Raw genomic sequence first — 23,379 nt, 5'->3', positions numbered from 1 at the left:
TTATGCCAAAGAATGCAGATTTAGAAAAACTGTACTTTTCAAGATGTGGGGATCAAAGCCTTTAAATCAAAGATGGTGCCCAAGTAATACTCTTCAATGATGTTTCATTCACAACACTAAAGAAAGGAGACAGAACAAGAAAAATTAGGAACATGGTGAACTTGAGATACCCCTAAAGAAAGGTCAGAAGCAAAAAGCGCTATTAGTTGAATGAACATACTTCCTCCCAAGGACTGTCATCTTCTTCAGGGCCACACGGAATAGGGCAAAGCCAAGGCCTTGTTCCAAATCTGTGTCTTCAACTAGTCTGCAAAAATAAGTTTTACAGAAAAATGTATCTTACTGGAATGTTCCCAGCTGCTTCTTGTCACTTGAGTCATTTGATATTGTTTCATATTTCAAACAGACCATAATTCTTTGTCTTGCATTTTGTATATCCCTTACTTGTCTTCGGATTGAACTAGAGGGTGTTTTTAAACAGGTACCACTCTTTATATCAGGAGAGAAAACAATGTAGAAATCAACATATCTTGAGAGAAGTTTCTTTTTGTTCTTGTCTTATTTTAAAATGTGTACCTTATTTCTAGCCTGACTTCAGTGTTTATTAATGCTTAGATGTTGAACTTTTTTCCACCTTTTGGATAGATGAAGACTTCCTTCAATGTTGAAATCCACCTGAATGTAGGTCAGGATCTATCTGAAGCTAAGTCTGGGATAATAGAGGATGTTACTTGCAGACCATGATTAACTTATTTTATAAATTAATCAGATTGAAATTTCATTGTGAAGTTTTGCTGTATTGTAGATTCTGAAAACCTGGTTTTTTTCAGAGACTTTCCAATCTTGGGGTGTGTACCTGAGGATTGGATGTGTTATTCTAGTAATGGTGTCAACAATAACATACAGATGAAATATGGTATCTATAGTCTGTCTTATTTGTCTTCACCATGTATAATTAAGAGCTACATTAGTCACTGTATTATGCTGGGAGCTCATGTTCAGTTGGTCACACAGTAAACCCTAAAGGCTTTTGCAGGCATAGGTTTTCCAAGAAACATTTGTGTCTTGTGAGTGTGACCTCCTTTCTGTGTTCCTAGATGCAGAATCTCGCATATGGCAGCATTAAAATGCATGATGTTTAAAAATGAATTCAGATTACTGAGCAATTCAGAATTCTATATATATTATTTATCTTGAGTCAATAATCATGTCACATGGAAACTTTGTAAGAATTGATTTTATTATTTATTTCTAATCACCAATACACAAATTAGTAACACTAAGTCAAGAACAGACAGCTCTGAACTCATTAATTTCTTTATGTTTTTCCATTTACAATTTGTTTGGGAGATGGTATAGTTATAAAGGGGTTTTTTTCTCATCTAGATAACACAAATGTTTTACACTGGTTGTTGCTGAATGTCAAATTTTAGTTAGAAAGTCACATAATAAGCCAAGTGACACGCTTTTGACATTGTCTTTGCCAATCAGATTTGTAATCACCTCTAAACACAATGTCAGATTTGCGTTGTATATGTGTATGAAAATTTTTTCCATGCATTTATTAATTTAATTTACCATCATACTTGCCATTGTTGCTTTTGCCAAGAAGAGGCAGACCTATCAAGGTGAAAAACCTCTTGGGCTAGGTTTTACAAACAGTCAATGGATGTGTGTAGAGTCTGAACAACTGTAATAATTCTTTTTAATTAGCCTCAGTCCTAAGCAACCATCCAGCCTGTTACACAACATGTATCAGTTCTTCTTAACTCACATGATAATTTCAATATCATTCATCCTTTAAGACTTATTTGGAAATTAAAATTACTTAAGAAAACATTCTGGATGACAGAACTACAACATAATTAATTGATCCTTTTTTAAACATACCTAGATAATAATTATGAAGTCTTAATATTCCTATTCAATGTCTGCGATAAGATTTTTTGTACACCAAACAGTTAAAGGTAAGGCATGATGTATAAAAACATTCTGTGTTGCCTTGAATTAAGCTGAAACCTTTCGATGTTCTTGAGAGGTGGTTGTTGTTTGTGCACTGTGTCCTTCAACCTAAAATAACACCAGAAGTGATACAATGAAAAATTACAATTAAGGAGAAGCTGCTCCTTCAAATTTGTTTTTTCTGTATTTTCCAGCTCTATGTTGCAAATGCTAAGATTTAAAATACAGAATAATTCAGACTTCTATTGTTCATGGTTTTCTGTTCAAGGTTAATTAATTCTGAAATTAATAGAAGGAAAATCTATAGCAATATCTTTGCCTTTATTGCCAATCTTTTATTATTTGCACTAAAAATGCTAAATTATGCAACTGTGCTTTTGCATGTGCAGAGAGACGCATATGTGGAAATTCATGAGTGTAGCAAATGACTCCAGAAAAGTTGCTTTGTTTATCTCTTCTCACTTGATAATAAATTACAGAATGGTGCTGTTCCTTGTGCCATGCAGAAGAGCAGAGCCTGGTGACAGTTATATTACTCCCTGCAATATCAAAGCTTAGAGGATGTGACCAAACACAACAGAAATAGAGATATCACTACTAATATCCACCTTCCAATGTCTTCAAATATGATGTCTTTATAAGAAAATACTTCAGTGATCTGTGCCAGTTTCATCAGTCCTCAGCATGTGTTGGCAGTGCCTGGGATTCTTCCTTTTCAGGTGCAGTGCTTGTTGTATTTCTTGTGATTCCTGTTGGAGCCTTCCTGATCCTTCCTGAATCCCTTTGGATGGCAGCCCTGCCCTGCATCACATTTACTGTTCTCCCCAATTGGAGATTGAAGTCATCTGCAAACTTGATGAAAGTGCACTCCACTACTACCTACAGATCACTGACAAAGCTCTTAAACCTGCCAGGACCCGGTGCAGACCCCTGTGGTATCCACTTGTCAGAGGCAGCCATGTAGAGTGCTACTCACTCTGATCCTGCCCATCCAAATAGCTTCTTACCTTCTTGTCCAGCCATCCAGGCCATCTTAGTCTAATTTGGCTAAAAGAAGTAATTAGCTATGGCTTAACTAGACAAGCAAAATGAGCCTGTCAAAATGTCAAAAATCTGTCCTCTACACTACTAAGCAGAATTCCTTTTGATTGTTTCCAAGTTAGTGTTGAACCGTGTGTCTTAAGCAACCTAATCGATTTGTCTGATATTTCTTCACAAGTGTCACTGAGCAGATGAAGTTTGGCAGCTTGTCCAGTATCAGTGTATGTACTTATGATATTGAGTACTCATCAGGCCTTCACTAGCAAGAACTAGTAGTTATAGGAACTGCCCATTTTCTCTTGGCTAAGAGAAAAAAAATCATTTTTTTCACAAAAATTCAGAAAATTTAGTTCAGAGTTTGAAATAGAGCTTAATAGTGAAATAGTGATACAGTATAGTGGCTCTCCCACAATATACATTCCAATGTAGTTAATATTTTGTGCACAGTTGATCCCACTATATACACAAATTAAATAGGGAACCCAAATAGTTATTTACAGCCAGCTGAACTGATCAGAATTCTTTCTACTAAGTGTATGTAACTGAAATTATGGTTTTAACATAGAATGGAAATGGTTTTTTAATTTTAACTGAAATTCTCTCAGGTGAAGGATGCTTTGAAAAGAAAACATGAAGCAGTTTTAAAGCCACATTAAAGAATCTCTTGTTTGTATTTGTAATGAAGTGTTTTGAAACAGGGGAAAAAAAAAAGGACAAGTGTTCCAAAAGTGCCCAAACCAGTTATTGGTATTGATTTTAAGAATAAAAAAATATCTCATTATGTTTTCTTACTGTCACATGCCAGTCGTAGTGCTGGTGAATGTGCTGCTGCTGATATGCCATGAACTAACTAGTAGCCATAAAAATAACATATAGGATAAATTTTGCAAATCTACCAAATCAACAAAAAATTATTACAGGTTTGGTTTTTTTTAATTTTAACTAAGCGAAAATCATGTCAAAGTAATACATTTTCCACATTTCTGTTTCTAGAAGACCTTTTCACAGTTTAGTTTTACTACCAAATCAGAATGAAACCCTTTTTTGAAGTGCCACATTTTTTATTTTAATTAGAATGTCATGAATTTAAAAGGTCTGTCCTCAGACTTATCAAAAGCTGTTTAATAGTTTTAATATCTAGAAAAAGGGTGTATGTCTCTGATGTCTTGGTAATATGGAGTGAGATATGGATCCACAGAGAATGTTTGCTTTTTGTACTACTCTTTAAACTTCTCTAATTTAATTGAGAGATAGGACTGATATTACACTGATCTTGATGTTGAGCTGTTCTTTGTACACCTTTTCCCATCCGTTCGCCCTAGCTGAAAATATCCTTCCCCACCCCCCTTCCATAAAAAAGTAAATAACAATTTTAATGTTTTTTACTGCAACGACGAATCCCTGTGTTGTTTTGTATCATGGTCTTGACAGGAAATACCATTTTTTCTGACCTCCTTATTTATATAGCTTTCACACTTGCATAATGCTCAGCCTTGTTTAGTAATACCTGTCTGATCATCTATATTGCCACGAAGACTTTAAAAGCAGAAAGACAACATACTTGTCAAATCTTTTATCCCTACCAAAAATTCTATGGTTGTCATGGTAACTGTGGAAAGGAGGGGAAAAAAAGGAAAAGCAGATTGTGGTTTACTTGAAAGGTAGTATTTCATGGCCAATAGAAATAAAATTATGAAAAAAATATGGTAGTATTTGAATACAAAGAATTCTTTGAATACAAAGAATCGTACTTCATTTTTACGAATTAAAAAAATTCTTTTTTTAATGTGTATTAGAAATTATATCAAATCTTATTTTTCACTTCATTCCTCCTACCTTAGGGTATTCCTGACAAAATAACAAAACTCAATTCAACCTGTGTGTTTTAACAGCAGTAAACTCTTTTATGAACATCATGGTTTTTGAGAGCTCTTTAATAATGTTTTCCCACCTTCCTTATTTACCTCATCATCACAGAGGTGATACTGTTCACCCTGTTAAAATAAAACTTCATGACTTTGAGTAAGCAAGGTCCCTTCCTTGTGACAAATGATATTGTATTAAGGTGGTGCATACCAGTTTAGGAGACTTAAACCATTCTAAAAACCTACAGCTTTTACTAGAGATTTTTTTCTCAGAATTGAATTAATTACCCCAAATTTTCTCATTCTAAAATAAATAATTTTAAAATAAATTTTAAAATAAACCTTGTCAACGTGAAAGTGAGTGGCAGGATCAGATTACAAAAGAAAAAGTTTACTTCCCTTTTTCCATCTAAGGAAAATTTTTATTTTGAACTATTCAAAATGGAGGAGTATATTTATTTCACATTCAGACATACAATTTCTTTCCACGTTGCCTTAGTCTTCCCATCTCCAAAAACTTCTTGGAAATGGACAGATGAAAAAATTTGTGCAATTGCTAATTAATGGTACCATTTTTTCACTGTTGAAGAAAGGGTTCAAAAGTCACACTCAGAGTATTTGGAATATACTTTCATTTTGACGTAAAAGAAACCGTAGGGAAACTGTCCTAAATACTTAGAAACTTGAACTATAATGGTCTCTATGGTCTTTAGTTGCCATGAGAAACATCTACTAGTGTAGCACAAAACTGTTTGTGAGGCTAGAGTTTTGAATGAGTCACATTTCTACTTTAACAAATATTGGAAAGGTGTTTCCATGCCAATTTGCTGCACCAAACCAGAGATATTTAATTAGCTCTTCTTTGCATGTTGCTCCCTGCTGAACTCAGGAGGATTCAGTCCTAATATGACAAAGATACACTGCTGTGACTGAATCTAATAAGGGAAGCAGTCGCTTGGAATGCAGTATTTCTGCCTTCTTGTGATATATTTCTATAAAGATTTGAGTGAAGTATTCACCTCTTTCAAAACTGGGGTATATATATTTCCATTCGAAGACAAGAGCTTCGTCTTCATGCTTTTTGTGCACCACCTGAGAGAGAAATCCTGTGGAAATGTAAGTGAGATTTGATCACATAACTAAATACTTTAAAATTATGTACATGAGAAATGGGTATAATTAGTTGTCAGGATAATTTCAATTTTTGCATTGTAATTCCTGTTTTGGAATGCTTGAACTTATGATTTTAATACCATTGGGTTTAGATGGAGCTTTATGGCATATAATATATTAATATCTAAAATTCCTTTGCTCAGTCATTGTCCTTTATCTTCCATAAGTACTTTAAAATAGAAGTTATAAGACATGGATGTAATATGAAGTACATGGCAACATAAGAGTCACATTATAAAAGAGCCTTCTGCAGAAAACCTTGAATCTAATGATCCCCATCTGATCCAGTTTAAATGAAACAGTAGGACAAACAAAAGCATGTCTGTAAGTAAGGATTTTGATTTTGAAAGGTCAAACTTTAAGTAATTGTGAGAACCAATTAGAGACAATGACTGGATTGAGAGTTTAAGGACTTTAATATAGAAAAGCCATGCACATTAATTCAAAAGAGCAAACTGTATCTGGAATTTGCAGGCTAAGCAAAGAAGAAAAGGTTGGACACAACATTCAAACACTCTTAAAGTAAAACTACCCTCTGACTTGCAGTGGATATAAAAAGAGGAATTTGTAAAAAGAAAAAAGAAGAACTATTTTTATTTGGTGATAGAAAAAGCAGCAGTAAAGATAAAGCCTTACAAAAGATATATAATACATTAAATAGTATATTTACCCAGAAGTATAAAAATAAAAGGCAAAGTAAATCCCATGACAGAAAGCAGAGGTAGTAATGAAATGCAAGATTTTATTGGTGTAGCTCTAGAATAACATGCCTGTTGTGCTTCAATTTTCAGTACCCCTAATGATTCAGAACACCAGCTGCTGGGTCCCAGTTTTCCTGCAGACCAGCCATGTGGCCATGAGTTACATGCTGCGGGGCCTCCTCTTGCCGCATAATCTGGCATATGTAAAACATAATAGAGTTAAGAATCTCTGTGCAGAACACTCATTGAAAAATCTCATAGTAATCTGCAAATCTGTTTAAAATTTCTGTATCATTGGAAGAATCTGCAGAAATGAAAGAAAAATTTCAACTTCAACTGTTTTATTTGCTGGAATCTTTACATTCATTGATATATATCTTTGAATCAGTATTGATTTTACTGGTTTACACATACCATATTATTTATCAAAAAGAAGTGGATTTTAAGAAAAGGATGGATATTTTAGAATTCCATCTTCCTGTACTTTAGAAAAAACTTGCAAATTAAATTAGTTGGATTTTAGACCAGATAACTAAAAATAGGTCTGTTCAAGAAAGATTAGAATTCTACATATTTATTCTTAAATTATTATTTTGATGGAGAACAATATTCTGCTGTAAATTTATTTTTCTGTACATAGCAGAACCAGTTTCCTCCTCTGTGGAGGACTTCTGCATGGAGTTTACCAAGTGAATATAGTTTGACTTAACTCACTGAGAATATATAAAACACTCACATATGTTGTATTATAAGAAAAATTAGGGTCTGAATTCATTGTGTAATGCATTTAAAGACCACAACACAGAGACACCATCTGCACTTCACTAAGGGCTTGTTCCAGCTAGAGGCCAGATTTGTCCCTAGAACTACTAACAGGAGGAAGCTTGGTTCAGTTTTCCTTGGTTCTCTTAGTTTTGCTGAAAAGGTGAATTAATATTTACATATAGACAGCTACTTTTCTCACTAATGTTATTGGGTACGATCTTGTAGCCTGAACAAAATATTGCTGCTAATGGATGTATTGTTTCACACATATCAATTAAAAAAAAATATCTTGTGCCTTGTAGCCACTTCTTGTCATTGCCAGCATTACCCCTGATCTAAGGTTACCCCTGAGGGTTGCTGTGCTGGATCATTTAAAACTACCTTTACCATCTCTAAATTTTTAAGAACCTTAGCAGTAACATTTTACAGATTATCCAGAAGCATTCAATAATATTTCAGATTTGTATTTCTTCACACCTTACAGGATCTTTTCACCTTGATCAAGGTGCATAAACTTTAGTCAAGCAGAATTACCAGAGGACTTACAAATGATGCTCTTTGAAGTCTCTGTGTATTGAGAAGCAGGGTATATTATCACAAGTGAGATTTATTTCCAATATAAGATAATTAATATAAGAGCTGACTGTATGCACACATAACTTTGGAGAATATCATGGGAGATGGAAAAGAAGCTAGGGCTTTAATGTGTGTCAAGAAGTACTTCTGTGTGTCCTAGAGATTCTTTGTTACATGTTTTTTCTACCCTGTGGAAGAGTTATTTTCTCTACTCTCTTATTTCTTTTCTCCTTTCAGTGCTGAGCTCCATTTCAAGAACTAAGTATGCATTTCAGACATTAGCTTCTAGAGCTCCAATGAACCTAGAAGAAAATGGGTTTTTCTGTTCACACTGAGGGGTTGTTGTTACTCTGCCAAAATTAGACTGAGATTTTACCTAAAATATTTATGACAAAACTGTGGACATCAGGGCCTATTGAATTTGCTGAAAAGTTTGAAGCTAAAAAACTTTCTTAGAGCTTATTTGTCTTGGATATCTTCTCTTCAGTGGGACTGGTGCCACTTGCCACATAGCTGAAGATAAACTATGATTTTTCCCCTTACAAATATGCTTATCAGTTCTTCTTGATCAAAAAATACTTAAAGCACTAGACATTTATCAACTCGTCTATTCCATACTTCTGTTTTCCTTTTGCTAGGCATTCTGAAGAAAACAGTTGGATCCTGAAGAAAACAGTTGGATTCATTCTTGGATCAAACTAATGAAAATTAAGAAATGCTTTTATATGTCATGTAAGTATGAATATATACATAGTACTTGAATACAAGTGTGTGTGTGTGTGTATGCGTTTTAGCCCTGGAAGATAATTTATTCATTTCCAAATCAGAAATAACGAATGTTTTACCATATGGATGCTTGTAAGATTATGCTCATTCTGAAGGTATGTTTTTGCAAATTTGCCATCCTTGTAGCACCAGACAATTTTCCATTATGTAATCCTCAAATATTTTGCAGCATTCTAATTAGAAAGACTTCTCACTCCTTCTCACACACAGCAATTTTCTTTTTTTTTTCTCGTTTAATAATCTAGCTAAGGAAATCAGTGTCTGTTTGGAGGGATAAAGTCAAGAGCAGCAATAGTGGCAGACTTTTGATGATGACTGCCTTAGGAACACATACTTTGTTAAAAATTCATTTTTGTTATTTAAAAAAAGGAAAAAACCAGTGGAACAGTTAGAGACTTCACAAACTTAGATTCAGGCTTCTCTTCTGTTGAATTTTGTGGTATAACCTTGGGCAATTCTCAGAACTATCCTGTGCTTCATTTCCACATCTTCAAAAAGAAGTCAAGAGCTTTTCCTATCTCACAGAAGCTGTGTGAAAAAAAGTATGTGAAAGACAATGAAGTGATGATATACAATGTGAAAATCTACCCAAGGAAGAGTGATATTCATTTACTTATCTTTTTATTACATATGTCCATTTTTCAACTATTCACTTTTCACTTCTAGTTTTCTTCACAGTCTTAAAGAAGTACTTCCAGGGCAAAAATCATCTTATTCTAAAGGCAACAGTGAAAATAAGTCAGCTGAACAAAGTGCCTGTTCCTCTCCACTGACTCCAAAAGAAGTCTCAGGTGTAGATGTGCAAATGTCTGTAACTGCAGGTATTTGGTAGATTACTCAGTGAAAGAATTCCAAGTTTCTTATAATAATCATCCAGATGAAGTGTGGGCAGTTACTTAGGCAAAGATATACCATCTTCTGAGAGTCATTTAAGTGCCCAGTGCTAAAGCTCTACAAAAGTTATATCCTGTAGACATATAGACACTTAAATGTGTTTCAGTGTCTTGCTCTGCTTACGATAGTAAGGGAGGCAATGTGGCTTTCCATGCACACCCTCTTGAAAATCCAAACCCATCTGTATTGTTCAGAAAATCTATTTAAGATGTTATTTTTTTGATCAGAAAAAAAAAATGGATGACATTTTCAGCCAGGATCTCTACTCCTTTTGTGCATATCTCCTTACTTTCAGAAAAACAAACATCTCTGCAAATATCCTTTTGAGGAGTACTTTTTTCTATAAACACCCATTGAAGTCATGAGTGTACTTGTAGACTAAATGACTGCCTATCACAGAATGGGAGAAAAGCAGTCTGAAAGAGACCTCAGGAGGTCATCTACCCTATACTTTTGCCAGCAGGCAAAATCAACTGTACCTGTCAACTCTGATAGATGTTTACCTAACCTGTCCTTAGAGATTTCCAATGACTGAAAATCTAAAAGCTCTTCAGGCAATCTGTTTCAGTGTATCATGATCCATGTCATTAGAAAGTTTTACTTAATATCTATCTTAAATCTTCCTAGCTGTAATTCAAACCCATTAATTCAGGTTCCATCCTCTCTAGGCATGGAGAACTGATTGTTTGGTTCTTTATTCCAGATCATAACAATACAATCCTCTTTTATGTGCTTTTTTCTGAAGCATTCATAGTAGTGCACTTTTTCAGTTCCTCCTTCCTGAGGGTTTTTGGTTTGGGTTTTGGGGTTTTTTTGGGTTTTTTGCAGGTTTTTTTGAAGGTGCATTTGTACATGTTTTAAATAGGAGATGTAAAGGCATCCTTCCAGTGTTAGTGTATATTGGGTGTACATCACAAGGTTTTGGTAGTGTGAAGGGCACTACAGGGGTCGGCTCTGTGAGAAGAGACCAGGGGCTGCCCCTATCAGACACAGCTGTTTCCAGCTGACTCTGTAAAAGACTAACCAGAGGACAGCACTGAACCCATTAGCCAAGTTGGTGGTGCCTCTGGGAAAGCATATTTAATGAAGAGCAAAACTCTGCACAACAAGCGGGGGGGGGAGTGGAAAAGCACAAGGGATAATTCTGCAAACAGTAAGGTCAGAGAAAAAGTCAGAGAAGAAGGAGGGGAAACAGGTACTTCAGATACCAGAGCAGATTCCCCTCCTGCCTGTGAAAGGATTGTGGAGTATATATTGACACTGCAGCCCACGGAGGACCCCATGTTGGAGCAGATTTATGATGAAGGACAGCAGCCCACGGAGAGGCCCTATTCTGGAACAAGGGAAAAGTGTGAAGAGGATGAAGTAGCAGAAAGAAACTGTTATGGAGTGATCATATTCCCCATCTTCCATGCACGGCTTAATGAGGGAGGAGGTCAAAGGGTTGGGAATGAAGGACCAAAGTTGAGTCTGGGGAAAAAACATTTTTGGGAGGAAGGTGTTTTACTTTCTGTCTTTGTATCTCACCATTCAGTTAAACTTTTAATTGTCAAGGAATTAAATTAAAATTTCCCCAAGTTGAATATGTTTTGCTTGTGATAGTAATTGGTAAGTGATCTCCAGCACTCTCTCTTTATCTCCACCCATGAGTGTTTTTTAGCTTATTTACTCCCCTATCTCTATTAAAGAATGGGAGTGAGAGAGCAGTTGGACGCGTCTGACAGCTACCCAAGGTCAACTCACCACAATCCCTAGTAGAGGATAGTCTCTTATATTAAACATTTTTCCTGTTTTTTAAGTATATTTTCTATGTTTAATGTAAAGAATTAAAATGAAGTCATTAACAAATCTTTCCCTATCATATCTTTCTACCTCAAACCCGTATTTCAAAAAAATACAATAGTATTCATCAACTAGACTTTCCTATGCAGAACTCAAAGGGGTAAATCAACCATCTAAAACTTCAGATTTTCAATGATTTCACCTGCAAGAAGCTAACCAAAAAATGCTACTTATTTTACTTGAGAAAAATCAGTCATTACTGAAAACTAGATTAAAAATTCAGCCCACTCTCCTTATGGTTTCATTTCTGATTAATTATCTTAATTCAGAAGTGCCAATTAACCATGATGTCATTTCATCCATCCATTTAGGAAGAAAATGCAAATGTTCAAAGCAGCGGGTGTTTTATATTTTTACTTTATTGCTTTAATTATTTTAGGAAGAAATTACAAAATATTAAAGTCAGAAAGAAAATTGTTTATAATGATGATGGTATTATTAAAAAAAACCAAAAACCAGTCAGCCTTCATTCACATCTTTCAATATAACTTAAGAGTCTAAAATTATGCTTAAAAGCAGAAGTTTGTTTTAAGCATTTTATCTCAGAAGTATAATGAGATTCCATAAAACAAATAGGGAATTGGACTACAAATAGGGAACTTGCTGCATAATTCATCTTTCATAATTAGCATGGTTGGATTTTGTGGATTAATATGTGCGTTCATTAGTTCCTGGCTCTAGTTACTTCACTGTGATAGTATTGAGAAAGGTGACAGATTTACAGTGGAAAAACAAATTGTAGTACAGTTTCTTTCTCGTAAGCTGTTTATGACAAGATGGTTAATATGAAGAGTGAGGAAGTGCGATTTTTAAGGGTTTATTGATTTAAGTAAAATTATAGCAGAGAGGGCAGTAGAATAAGCCATTTTCTTGAGAAACAGTTGATGAACAAGGTCTGTGGCATGATTTCTGCCTCAGTCTCATCATCAGTGTATTGAAATGTGTTTCAAAAACTCTCAGAAGGGCCAGGCTCCTCTGTGAGTTTTCTGGTGGTGATACAGCCACCACTTCATAGAACCACGGAATGGTTTGTTTGGCAGGGACCTTTAAAGAAAGGTCATCTAGTCCAACTCCTTGGCAGGGTAGGGACACCTTCCACTAAACTAGGTTGCTCAAAGCTGCATTGACTCTGGCCTTGGAGGCTTCCAATGATGGGGCACCCACAACTTCTCCGGGAAGAGACATCATAAGAGAAATGCTGCTGCCCCCTAATCATCTTTGTAGCTCTCTGCTGGACCTGCTCCAGGAGCTACATGTCTTTCTTGTACTGAGGAGCCCAGAACTGGACATAGCATTCCAGATGTGGCCTCACGAGGGCAGAGCAGAGGAGCAGGATCACCTCCATCGACCTGCTGGTAATGCTCTCCCTAACACAGCCCAGGATACTATTGGCCTTCTTGGCCACAAGGGCACACTGCTGGCTCATGAAGAGCTTGTTGACCCCCAGGTCCTTCTCCATCATCATCATGGCTGGGCTTCGCAAACGAAGATTTGGGAAGGGCTCTACCCATGTTTGTTGCAAGCGCGTTGGTGGCTTAAAAGGCCAATACAAGATAGGCATGTCCAGTTGCAAAAGGCACAGCAGAAAGACTCCTTAGATGGTATATTCTGTAAGGCACAATTCTTTCTGCGTTGTCTTTTCTCCTCAAGGGTGATCCTGCATGCTTTCTCAAAAGCATCAGCAGCGTTATAGATGGTGTGTCTCCAGGCCTCCCAATTGGAGGCCAGAGTAGACCAGTTATGGTGGTCAATATGGCCAAGGCTAAAATGTTGTTTCAGGGAGTCCTTGTATCTTTTCTTCGGGGCTCCTCTCTTGTGGTAGCCGGTGGCAAATTTGCCATAAAGCAGGATCTTAGGGAGGCGGTGGTCCTTCATCCTGGAGACGTGCCCTGCCGAACGCAGCTCTGTTCTCAGTAACATGGCCTCAATGCTTGTGGCTGTTGCTTGTTCAAGAACAGATGTATTGGTCACATAATCTGGATGTTTAGGATTGAACGGAGGCAGTGTTGATGGAAGCGTTCTAGGAGACGCAGGTGGTGGCAGTAGATGACCCATGATTCAGATCTGTATAAGAGAGTAGACAGCACTATGGCTCTGTAAGTGCTGATCTTTGTACTTTTCTTCAGGTGTTTATTTCGCCAAAAGGTCCTTCTCCACAGAGCTGCTTTCCCGCAGGTCAGCCCCAGCCTGTACTGGTGCAGGGGGTTATTCATCCCCAGGTGCAGGACCCTGAATTTGTCTTTGCCGAATTTCTGACAGTTCTTCTCTGCCTTGGCTGAACTTGCTAAAGCCTGTTTTTTTCCCATTAGACTGCAGATGCAGTCTGAAAGGTTCTGCATACTGAAATGGAGGTTTAGGTTTGCAAATGAGTGAATATAAGGGTTTGGTGCTGGTTTCAAGCCCTTTTTTGGTTTGCTGCAATACCATGTAACTTTTGCCTGAAGGAAGAAGAGTATTCAAGAACAAGATATTAGAGTGTGCTGAATGTACAAATAATAGTGAAATTCTTAATGAAAGCTTTATGGAGGGATTTTTGTTTTTATTACAGAACAAAAAGCTTTGCTTTTTTTGGATCATTACAAGCAATCAAATTGTTCTCTGGGAGAATTCATTCTGCAACAAATTATGCCTTCATCCTATATTACTTTAGAAAGCTGTGTTTTACCTCAACAATATATGTCATGGTTCTCTGCTATGTTCTGATCTAACAGCACTTTCACAGGTTCCACTGAGACTCCACCAACTTCACTCTATTTCAAGCCCGTAAAGAAGATTTAGACCAGATCCTATAAATTCAAGTGTTGTACAAATATAATGTTTGTCTGATGGCTACTATTCCAATTCTCTCAGTGCAGTGTAACTTAGCAATATGATCTCAGCCAATGGTAGTGTTTTTATGCAGTTAGAATCCCAGCTGGGAGTTAGTAACCTCGTGCTCTGTTCCCAGCTATCCTTCAGATTTACTGTGCAACTGTAATTAGATCTGATGTTCTGTCTGTGCCTTGGATTGCTGTTTGCACAAGGATGATAATGATTCTTTTTCCCTGGACAGCACTTCTGAGAAATATGTGTAAAAACTATTAATCCATTGATTACTAACCTTACTTATTACCTAAAGTGTCAAGGATATCATTGCTAATGCAGCCATTGATTATGACTCCGTGACTTTGTAATGGGCTTCCTTAGTATTTAGGAATGCCCATGGATTTTGCTTTCAGAAGGACTCAATATCTTTTAATGGAAATAATATTATATGTTATGGTTATCATGGCCACATCATGAGATTAAAACCAATGTTGGAATTAAAGTTTTGCTTTTTGTACTCTAGGTTTTCTTGTCTAATTATTCATACCCATCAGTACTTCCTGCATGTCAAGTGATATTTCTTGTCAAATAGAAAAGATTTTGTTTTAATAGCCAAAATCTCACTTTCTAACTTTAAATACTTCAACATAAAATAACAATATAAGAATTGCTTAATATACTTGTGCTTTTGTTCTGTGGATTTTGTCACAGGTATAGTGTCAATTGGTCTCTTCATATTTTTTTCAGACCACTCCACCACATGGTATTTCCAACTCTTTTATGCTGTATTTTATATTCTTTTCCAGCCAGGTTAATAGATCTACTCACAATAGTCTTTTAAACCTACATACAGTGTCTATATTCTGAATTTAGGTTATTTCTTTTGTCAATCTTTCCTCAAACATACATTGTACAAAGAAGCTGCATATCATAGTTAAATACTCAAGCACTTTCTGATCCACCTTTTGCATACATTTGTGATGTTTTTCACTTCCTTCTTCTACCATTAGTATCCCTTCTGTTTTTCCTGTTGTGTACATAATTGTCTGTTGTGTTATTGAAATACACATTAAAAGTCAAAATTTGCAGTGGCATTTAATATTTTGTAAAGTTTCTCTACTCTGCAAATACAGAAAAACAATATCGCTTCTGCGACAATGGTTTGAAGTAAAGTCAGACTTTTGAATGGTCATCACTGGCATTTTATTTTATGGTTCAGACAACTGCAGTTCCTACAGTAGCACACCAGGGCCCAAAATTAACTTACGAATATGGAGAGATGCTACCCACTATGTTTTTTACTTCATTACTTTTGATATTTAGGAGCTATGAGGTGCACTTGATCATCTTATTAAATGAGATGTTTCACATTTTTGGGTACCTTTTGTTCTTTATTCTATTAAGAAAGTATATTCAGATTCTCTGAGTTAGTAAATGAAGTTTCTTCCTTCATGTACAGAGAAGGAGCACTTCTAATGCACACACTGTGCAACAAATCTTCCCCTCTTGCAGTTAGTGAGCTTTGGGAAAATGACAGAATGAGAGCTGAGGTGCCCAGAGGCAGACTTTTGGACACTTTGCGCATGCAACGTGAGTAACAACAAAGCTCAGTCTCTCTTTTGAGGCCAAGGATGCAGCTGGCCTTGGACATTCACTGCGCCTGTTAGAAGGCCTGAGAAGTGTCTTATATGGTGAATTTATCTGGGCATTTGGGACTACTATTGTTGTGTACAAGAAAAGGAGAAACAACACAAGGGAGATAGATTACTTAGTTAATGTCTCCTATAAAGATTGTTTTCTCTTGCAGAGCCTCAAAGTTAAATGCTTCCAGCTATGGCATTTAGTCCTCAACTCATAATTCAGTCAGAGACAGAAGACCATAAACACCAAAGGACATATTTTTTAAAAGATTTCTTTAATAGATAAGTTAGGTAAAGTACAATTGTCATGCCCTTCACAGGACAAATGGGGCAAATTCTGCAATGCCATAGGCAGCGCAGATTGTCAGAAATGAAGCGCTGTTCCTACATCACTGCACACAATTATGGTTCTAGTGAAGGAAGAAGGGATTCAGCAAGAGCTGGAAGTTTTGTATTTAGTGGATCAGAGGTAACCTGAACAAGGAAACTTTCTACTATTTCTACTAGTGGAGTGAGCCTATGTTATTTGAGAAAAAGTTTGGTTGTCCTACTCTGGTTACTTGTTCTGAGTGATGAAAATATAACATAATCCTAAGTGCTGATCGAGATTTATCTAAAGATCCAGCTGAAATCTTAAAAAAAATGCTGAATCTATTTGTTGTCGAATTATCTGTACAAAGGGTCTGGGACTGTATCTCATATAGTTGCTATTAAAATCCGGCATCAAAACTAAATTAAGTAATGTTCAGTATTATGTCTATTGCTATTAAAAAATAAAAGGCACAGTAATAATGGAGGATAGAATAACCCATCATATGTTCTTCAATATGAAAGTCATATATTCTCATTTGCTGTAAAGTAGCTTATGGGTTACTGTCTTCTGCATTTTATTGAGGTACTTTTACAGCAGTCTCTGAAATCCAACTAGGGCTGGTCCTGACAGGGAGTCTGATGTTTTGATGGATATTTTTTTGTCTGTAAAGCAAAAGAATGGTTAACCTTATTCCCAGTGTCCATGGTGCAAAGCCTAGCTATGCTTAGCAAGACTGGACTGAATCCTCAGCTGGTGCAAACCATCATGGGTTCAGCAAGGCACTATGCATCAGCTGAAATCTAGCCTCAGAAAAGGTAAGGATGAAATTTATATTGCTGCCAATGGAACCAGGATTTTACGCTTCAGATTCAGTTAATATGGAGTCAAGATTGTAATACTATTATAAAATAAATTTTGAATTCTTTTATGTGACTTAGAGGATACTAGGTGCTTTCATTTGGAAGTCTCCTCTAGCTCCACTGTATAATATCAGGGCTTTTGCACAGAGGACTTTGCATTCTGCCAGGTAGCATATTCTGTGTATGGCTTAGGCTCAAACCTATTAAAAAAGAAGGTCTTGAGTCCTTCTCTTCTCATAACAGTTCATAGTGAGGAGGGATGAATTTACAGTGCCTGGCTACAGTCGCACAGAACACATCTTCTGCTGACTGTCTGGTACCTCATCTCTCTCATTGCCTGGCCATGATTCATGGATTGAAAAATCAGAAAAAAACCCGTGGTGCTGTACTTCCTGCTACATTAGCAAAGTTCTAATGTCCTGGTAGGGGAACAGGAAGTGAGGTAAACCCTCTTTTCTCTCCTCTTCTCCCCTTGACACCTGTAACATCCACTCTGTGTTTTAGGTCTTCTCATGTAATGAAGATAAAGGTACTGTCTTCTCCAATGTTTGGGGTTTTTTTGATGTACGTGTATGTTTTTGATTTTGTTTTTGCTTTATTTTATTTATTTTTGTTTTATTTTAATTATACTTACCTTTTTATCTACTGTTAAGCCACTTCTCCAAACTATATTAAGAATTTATATGTAAATAACATAAAAAACATGAAAAATAACAGTGTTGAAGTACTTTGACATTTACTGCTTTCTTCTATATTACCATTTATCTGTTTTTACTTTCCATAACAAACATTTCCTTTTCCCTCCAAATGTCATTCTGCCAAACATCTTGAGTCATGACCTTTCTGAGTTAGACAATCTGAGCAACCAGAAATACATACCCTATTACAGTAACTTCCAGAAATAAGTACTTGCAATGCATGATGTAGCTGTAGACCACTTAGAATGAAGTTTTATGATTTCTGTACGTTAACACAGATCATATCAGATCATATTTTACCTGGATTAAGACAGTGGTTTTCACTTTTGTGATATCAACTGCTTAGATTAACTACACTCTCAAAAGATGTAATTGCTAAAGAGGTGGTCCTTTTCTGATCTTTTCAGGAAGTTTCAGTCCACAAATGCATCTCATACCTGACAAGGAATTTGCCTTACCTTTAGAAAAGAAGCAAACATATTTGAAACAACCATTACAATAACCAATACCTAGGTGGGTATGAATAGTAAAATCTGTTTTACTCTAAGTACAAGTATCTCATAGTTGTTCAAAATAGATCTATAGGTTCTTCAATGATATCTCTAGTGAGGAATTAATTTTCTTTCATAGAGCTCCAATTCATAAAACATAGAGCTCAACAAAATTGTATTCATTGCAGCCCACATATGTGCAGCTGATGCATTAGTCTGCTTAGAAGTAAGGATGCTATAAAATGCTGGACAGTTTTGCATGAATAGCTTAAAGTAGTGATGCATAGAGTGAAATTTATCATAATAAATATGTTTGAAAATATGTAAGTTACACTGAAAATAAATTCAGCTTAATTCATATTTCTTCTCTGATTTGAATAGTTCCAGAGATCCAGGCCAGTTCCATGACAATTATGACCAGAGCTTTTCAACTAAACACAAATGCTGGAAAATTTTGCAAGGAGCTTTTGGAGAAAAAATGAAACAAAGTAATAGAAAAACTAATTTTATAAAAGTATTTCCATTTTCTTCAGTACATTTTGGATGATTTGCAATAGAACAGTTACTATTTTTTTCAATCATTAAAGAATGTTTTTTATCTTTATTGATTTTTCTCATTTTTCTTTGTTGCCACTGGATTTAATTTAAAATATTCTGTGGGATTTGACATTTTTCTTATTGAAAAATGGATGAAGGTAATTTACTCTTCATAGGAGTTCTAGTATTGAGAATATTTCCAGTATGAAATGAGTAAAATTACATAGATATCAATGAATTTACAGCAATAAAAAAAAAGATTGATGGCATAAATATTCCAAGTTTAGATTTATTTGTTGTGACTGAGACATAAAACATGAATTTTAGCAAAGACCAAAATAAAAACCAAGATTTGTTTAAAAGACTGGAATGATAAATAAACATAGAAAAAACATTTCACGTTGTGTTTTTTTCTTTCTAGTTATGTCATGGGTCTAATAAAATCTATTTCTCCTCTGTACAAATTTTGACTCAAGTGAGATTAATGATATCCTTCTGTGAGAAAAAACAGAAACAGCAAATTTTTAAAGTAAAACATATTTTTTAAAAGAAATTTTTAAAAATCTGCATCAAAAATAATGAAGGAAAACAATCTCTTACAATAAAATATAAAATCAACTCATAACTAATTACAATTATGAATTTAAAAATAACATTCACAGGATTATTTCACAACACAACAAACAAATTACATGGAAGTACCTGGTATCCATGAAACTGCTTAGATAGGAAGTTCAGGATGTTTATGAGGTCCATCCTTAGCAGTAAGTTTGTAAGATTTTCCTCTGAGATACTGCCTTTAGAAAGTGACAGTTCCACTTTGACAATAATTTCTGGCCATCAGCAGCTTCAGCTTTCATATGCTTGAATCCTGCTGGGAATATGTCAGACCTTCAATATTACTCTAAACAGGAATTTTATGGTTTAAGGTATACTGCAGGTCTTTGTGCTCAAAAAGGGCAAAACCCATCTGATGATCATCACATCAAGGCTAAGATCTAACTGCTGTCCCAATATGTAATTTAACCCATATGTACAGAGGAGCTGCACCTGCAGCACATAACCAATAGATATGACTTAGAAAGCTAGAATCACATATGCTTGAAATAAATGTCAGAAAAATGCAAAAGCACAGCTTCATAATTTAATGGTAACACACAAAACATTTGGATGCAGTAGGTGCATTAAGCAATCTATCAGCAATCCATCCTTCCCCCCTCACCCCCCCAAACTAGGTTAGTTTAAAAGATCAGGACCACTCCTTTATGGATTTGTAGGTATATGCTGGTCCCTCCTAACGTCTCAGCAGATCATGGTGTTTTTAACATCATTGTCCATTTAAAAGCAAAATTGCATTTTAAACACATGCATGTAAAACTGTTGCATTCTCTCCTTTTTACCTTTAAGGTAACAAGATATGGTACTTTGCAGTGATGTATTTCTGCAGAAATATATGGGTAAATATGTCTATTATATGATATACCATATATACAATATATCACATAGACTTTATCAGAGGCTACGTCATAAGCCTCAGACTAATCTTCATCTGTAGTGTTAAAATTTAGATACCCTTGCCATCTTCAGAAATATGTAATAAAAGTGATACTTGAGCCCAAAATTTCATTTGCTATAGTAGCTTTTATTTAGATCATGTTATATGTTTTAGATTGGAATTTTCCTAAGAGTATTTTTTTTGCAAGATTTAAAACATGAGGCAAAACTGAATTATTACACAGTTAATAAGGAAAATTTAATTAATATTTTATAATGTTTTTGTGTTCTAAAACCCTAATTTCAAAGTGTTTCTATCTGTTGATTGTAGGCAGAATGAAAATAATTTGCAATAACAGACCCATTTTTTTCACTAACAACATTTTAGCTATTTTTTCTTACTTTGTGTTATTTTCTTTTGTTTAGTAATTGTTATCTGGATTGAGTGAAATGTAGGTAGAAAATTATTCTTGCTCCAAAACATTTCAGATCCTGTATGGCATTATCTAGTTTGGCAAAAATAGTAATTTCTAATTTCAACTGAACAAAACTGATAGCTGAAAAAAGATTAGGTAAAGATTAGATAACAACTAAAATTTCAAAGCAAACTGACCTAAAGGAGTCTCAGGATTGATTCAGTAACCCAGCAGCCAGTTCTCTCTCCACAACCTCTGCTCCTAAAGACCTCCTCACAGTTAAAAGGAAAAAAAATCTCTGAAGACATATAAGTTTTTGAGAAGGTTCTGTTGTCTATAAAAACCAGATTAGAAACATTAGAATGATAATACAAATGAAAACACAAAATAATGAGACTCTGAATCTGCTTAATTGATCAATATCATGAAGGAAATGCTAATTGAGGTCGCAGTCTCTGGAAAAACAGATTTTCAAGAGAATTACAAAATGAAGTAATCCACACCATCCTTCATGAACATCTATGTGGAAGAATTTACTCTGAAGTGAACTTGAAGGATAGATTGTATCCATTGAATGGATGCTGCCAAACTGATTTCAAGACTGGGGAATTCACTTATTATCAGAGGGGTTAGATGTACAGACATGTTTAGAATAATGAATGCTGTCAGTTTGTTGATAAGCATGAACCTTCCAAGGACCTTGGGATTTCAAGATGTGGAACAAAATCTCTCATTGACATTAGTGGAAAAAAATGAGCCTGTGTGTTGGTATATTCAGAGACTTTTAGTCTTTCTTAAACTTCCAGGAGTTAGCAAGCCTTTAGTGGAATCCAAAAGCTGTCGAAACTAAACTAAGAAAATGTTTCTATACTCCTTTATATAACACCTTGCAAGTACCCCTAATTATAGAAGACATTATTGCAAAGAATAATAGGGAGATATGAACCTAATGTTGAAATATCTTCATATCTATTATCTCCTAACTTGATTTAACTGTCCATCATTTTTGTGAAACGAAAGGATTCTCCTCAGCCAGAGAAAAATGGGATTTACAAATACATAAATTACACTTACATTCTCAGCACCAGTCATTCTCCCAGATGGGAAAAAACACATATTAATTATACATGCACTTCACTCCATTTCTTAAGTTATTTTATCCTGCAATTACTTCTACATTCCCAAGATGCCTAAAGGTATTAAATAAATTTTCCCTTGAACTACGTTAATATACTGTAGTGAAAATGAGGAAGAACTAGTGTTAACAGTTGGCTACATTAACAGAACATAAATGCCTCTACAAAGGTAACAGAAATTAATGCAGTAGCTATAAAAGAAAAGGTTGCACTCAGTGAAATAGCCTGTCAGGGCAAAATCTTTCTTACCAGGTGAATAATGTACAAAGGTGTTAAACTGTAGCTTAGTACTTCAAGTAGGAAAGAAAAAGCAAATTCAAAATCCTGTAGATATTCATAGCCACAGGAAATACACTTCACTCTCTATGAAGAGTGTTGTTTGCACCAAGGTCTTAAAAGTGTTTTGTGCAGTGGCACTTAATTCATACAGTCTTCCAGCTACTTAAACCAGTGGTGCAAACTTACCAATTCCATTGCTGTCTGCCTAAATCTTGCAAAATTTAAGCACTGTAAATTAAATTTCAGAAGTCCATATCTGACATATCTTTGGCTTTCTAAGCTCTATCACTCCATATGTAGTATTTAGACATATCTAAGTACTTATTTTGTGGTTTTGTGATCTTCAACATGAGTAAAAAAAATTGGAGAAAATCTGTTAAAATACCTGAAGGATGTAGACATTAGAATCTAGTTAGTAGGGAAGGCATGTCCAAAATGCACTCGAGTTGACAGGACACATTTGAATTTGAATTTTAGGGGGATCACATCCATGTTATGCAAAGTTTTTTATGCAATAAAAAAGTGGATTGGGAAGTAATAATAATCAATATAAAATAATAACTGATATCTACCACCTGCGTAATCTACAGCCTTAGCCCCACTCATTACTGGGGTTTTTTCTGTTTTCTTGGGCTTTTTCTTTAATGCCATACATCTCTGAACTATGGGCCCTGACAAGCTGCACAGAATGATTAGTTCAATATACCATGTACTGTCACTCAGTAGTTTCTCAGCTTCATCTTTTTTAAGACACTATACTTAGTCTCCATTGTCTATTCTGTCTTTTTTTCTTGTATTACCTACAAGAAGACAAAAGAACTTTGTAGTCATGATGTCCCTTAGAGCTAAAGTAAAACTAAGCTGTTTGCTGAGTTTTCCACTACTTTCAAACTGGCAGGACATCAAGATTAGGGGAAGGTTGTTGTGTCTCTTTTGTCTTATTAAATTCAAATAAGATGGGAAAAGGATAGTAGTAGAAGAAAATACTGAAAATGGATTGCATTATACAGAGTTATTTCCCCTCTGTTTTTTTTTCTATCACAGGGTAGATAAAGAGAAGAGACATTCATATTATTCCTCTGAAGCAGTTCATTTTAACATGATG

General features: G+C 35.3%; 1 long non-coding RNA gene across 1 annotated transcript in view; it reads left to right on the top strand.

Annotated features, from left to right (window-relative positions):
• The first annotated feature begins 5,752 nt into the window (after positions 1–5,752).
• LOC113946178 overlaps positions 5,753–23,379 on the top strand; it is a 42,719-nt gene continuing 25,092 nt past the window's right edge. Inside the window, exons 1-2 of the long non-coding RNA XR_003527335.1 lie at positions 5,753–5,984; positions 8,722–8,815. This is a non-coding gene — a long non-coding RNA (uncharacterized LOC113946178). The remainder of the gene's footprint in view (positions 5,985–8,721; positions 8,816–23,379) is intronic.

This window comes from Corapipo altera, unplaced genomic scaffold (assembly GCF_003945725.1).
Source record: "Corapipo altera isolate COAL_440 unplaced genomic scaffold, ASM394572v1 0, whole genome shotgun sequence".
Taxonomy (NCBI): domain Eukaryota; kingdom Metazoa; phylum Chordata; class Aves; order Passeriformes; family Pipridae; genus Corapipo; species Corapipo altera.
The sequence above is the reverse complement of the archived record's forward strand: the minus strand, read 5'-3'. Positions and strand labels throughout refer to the sequence as shown.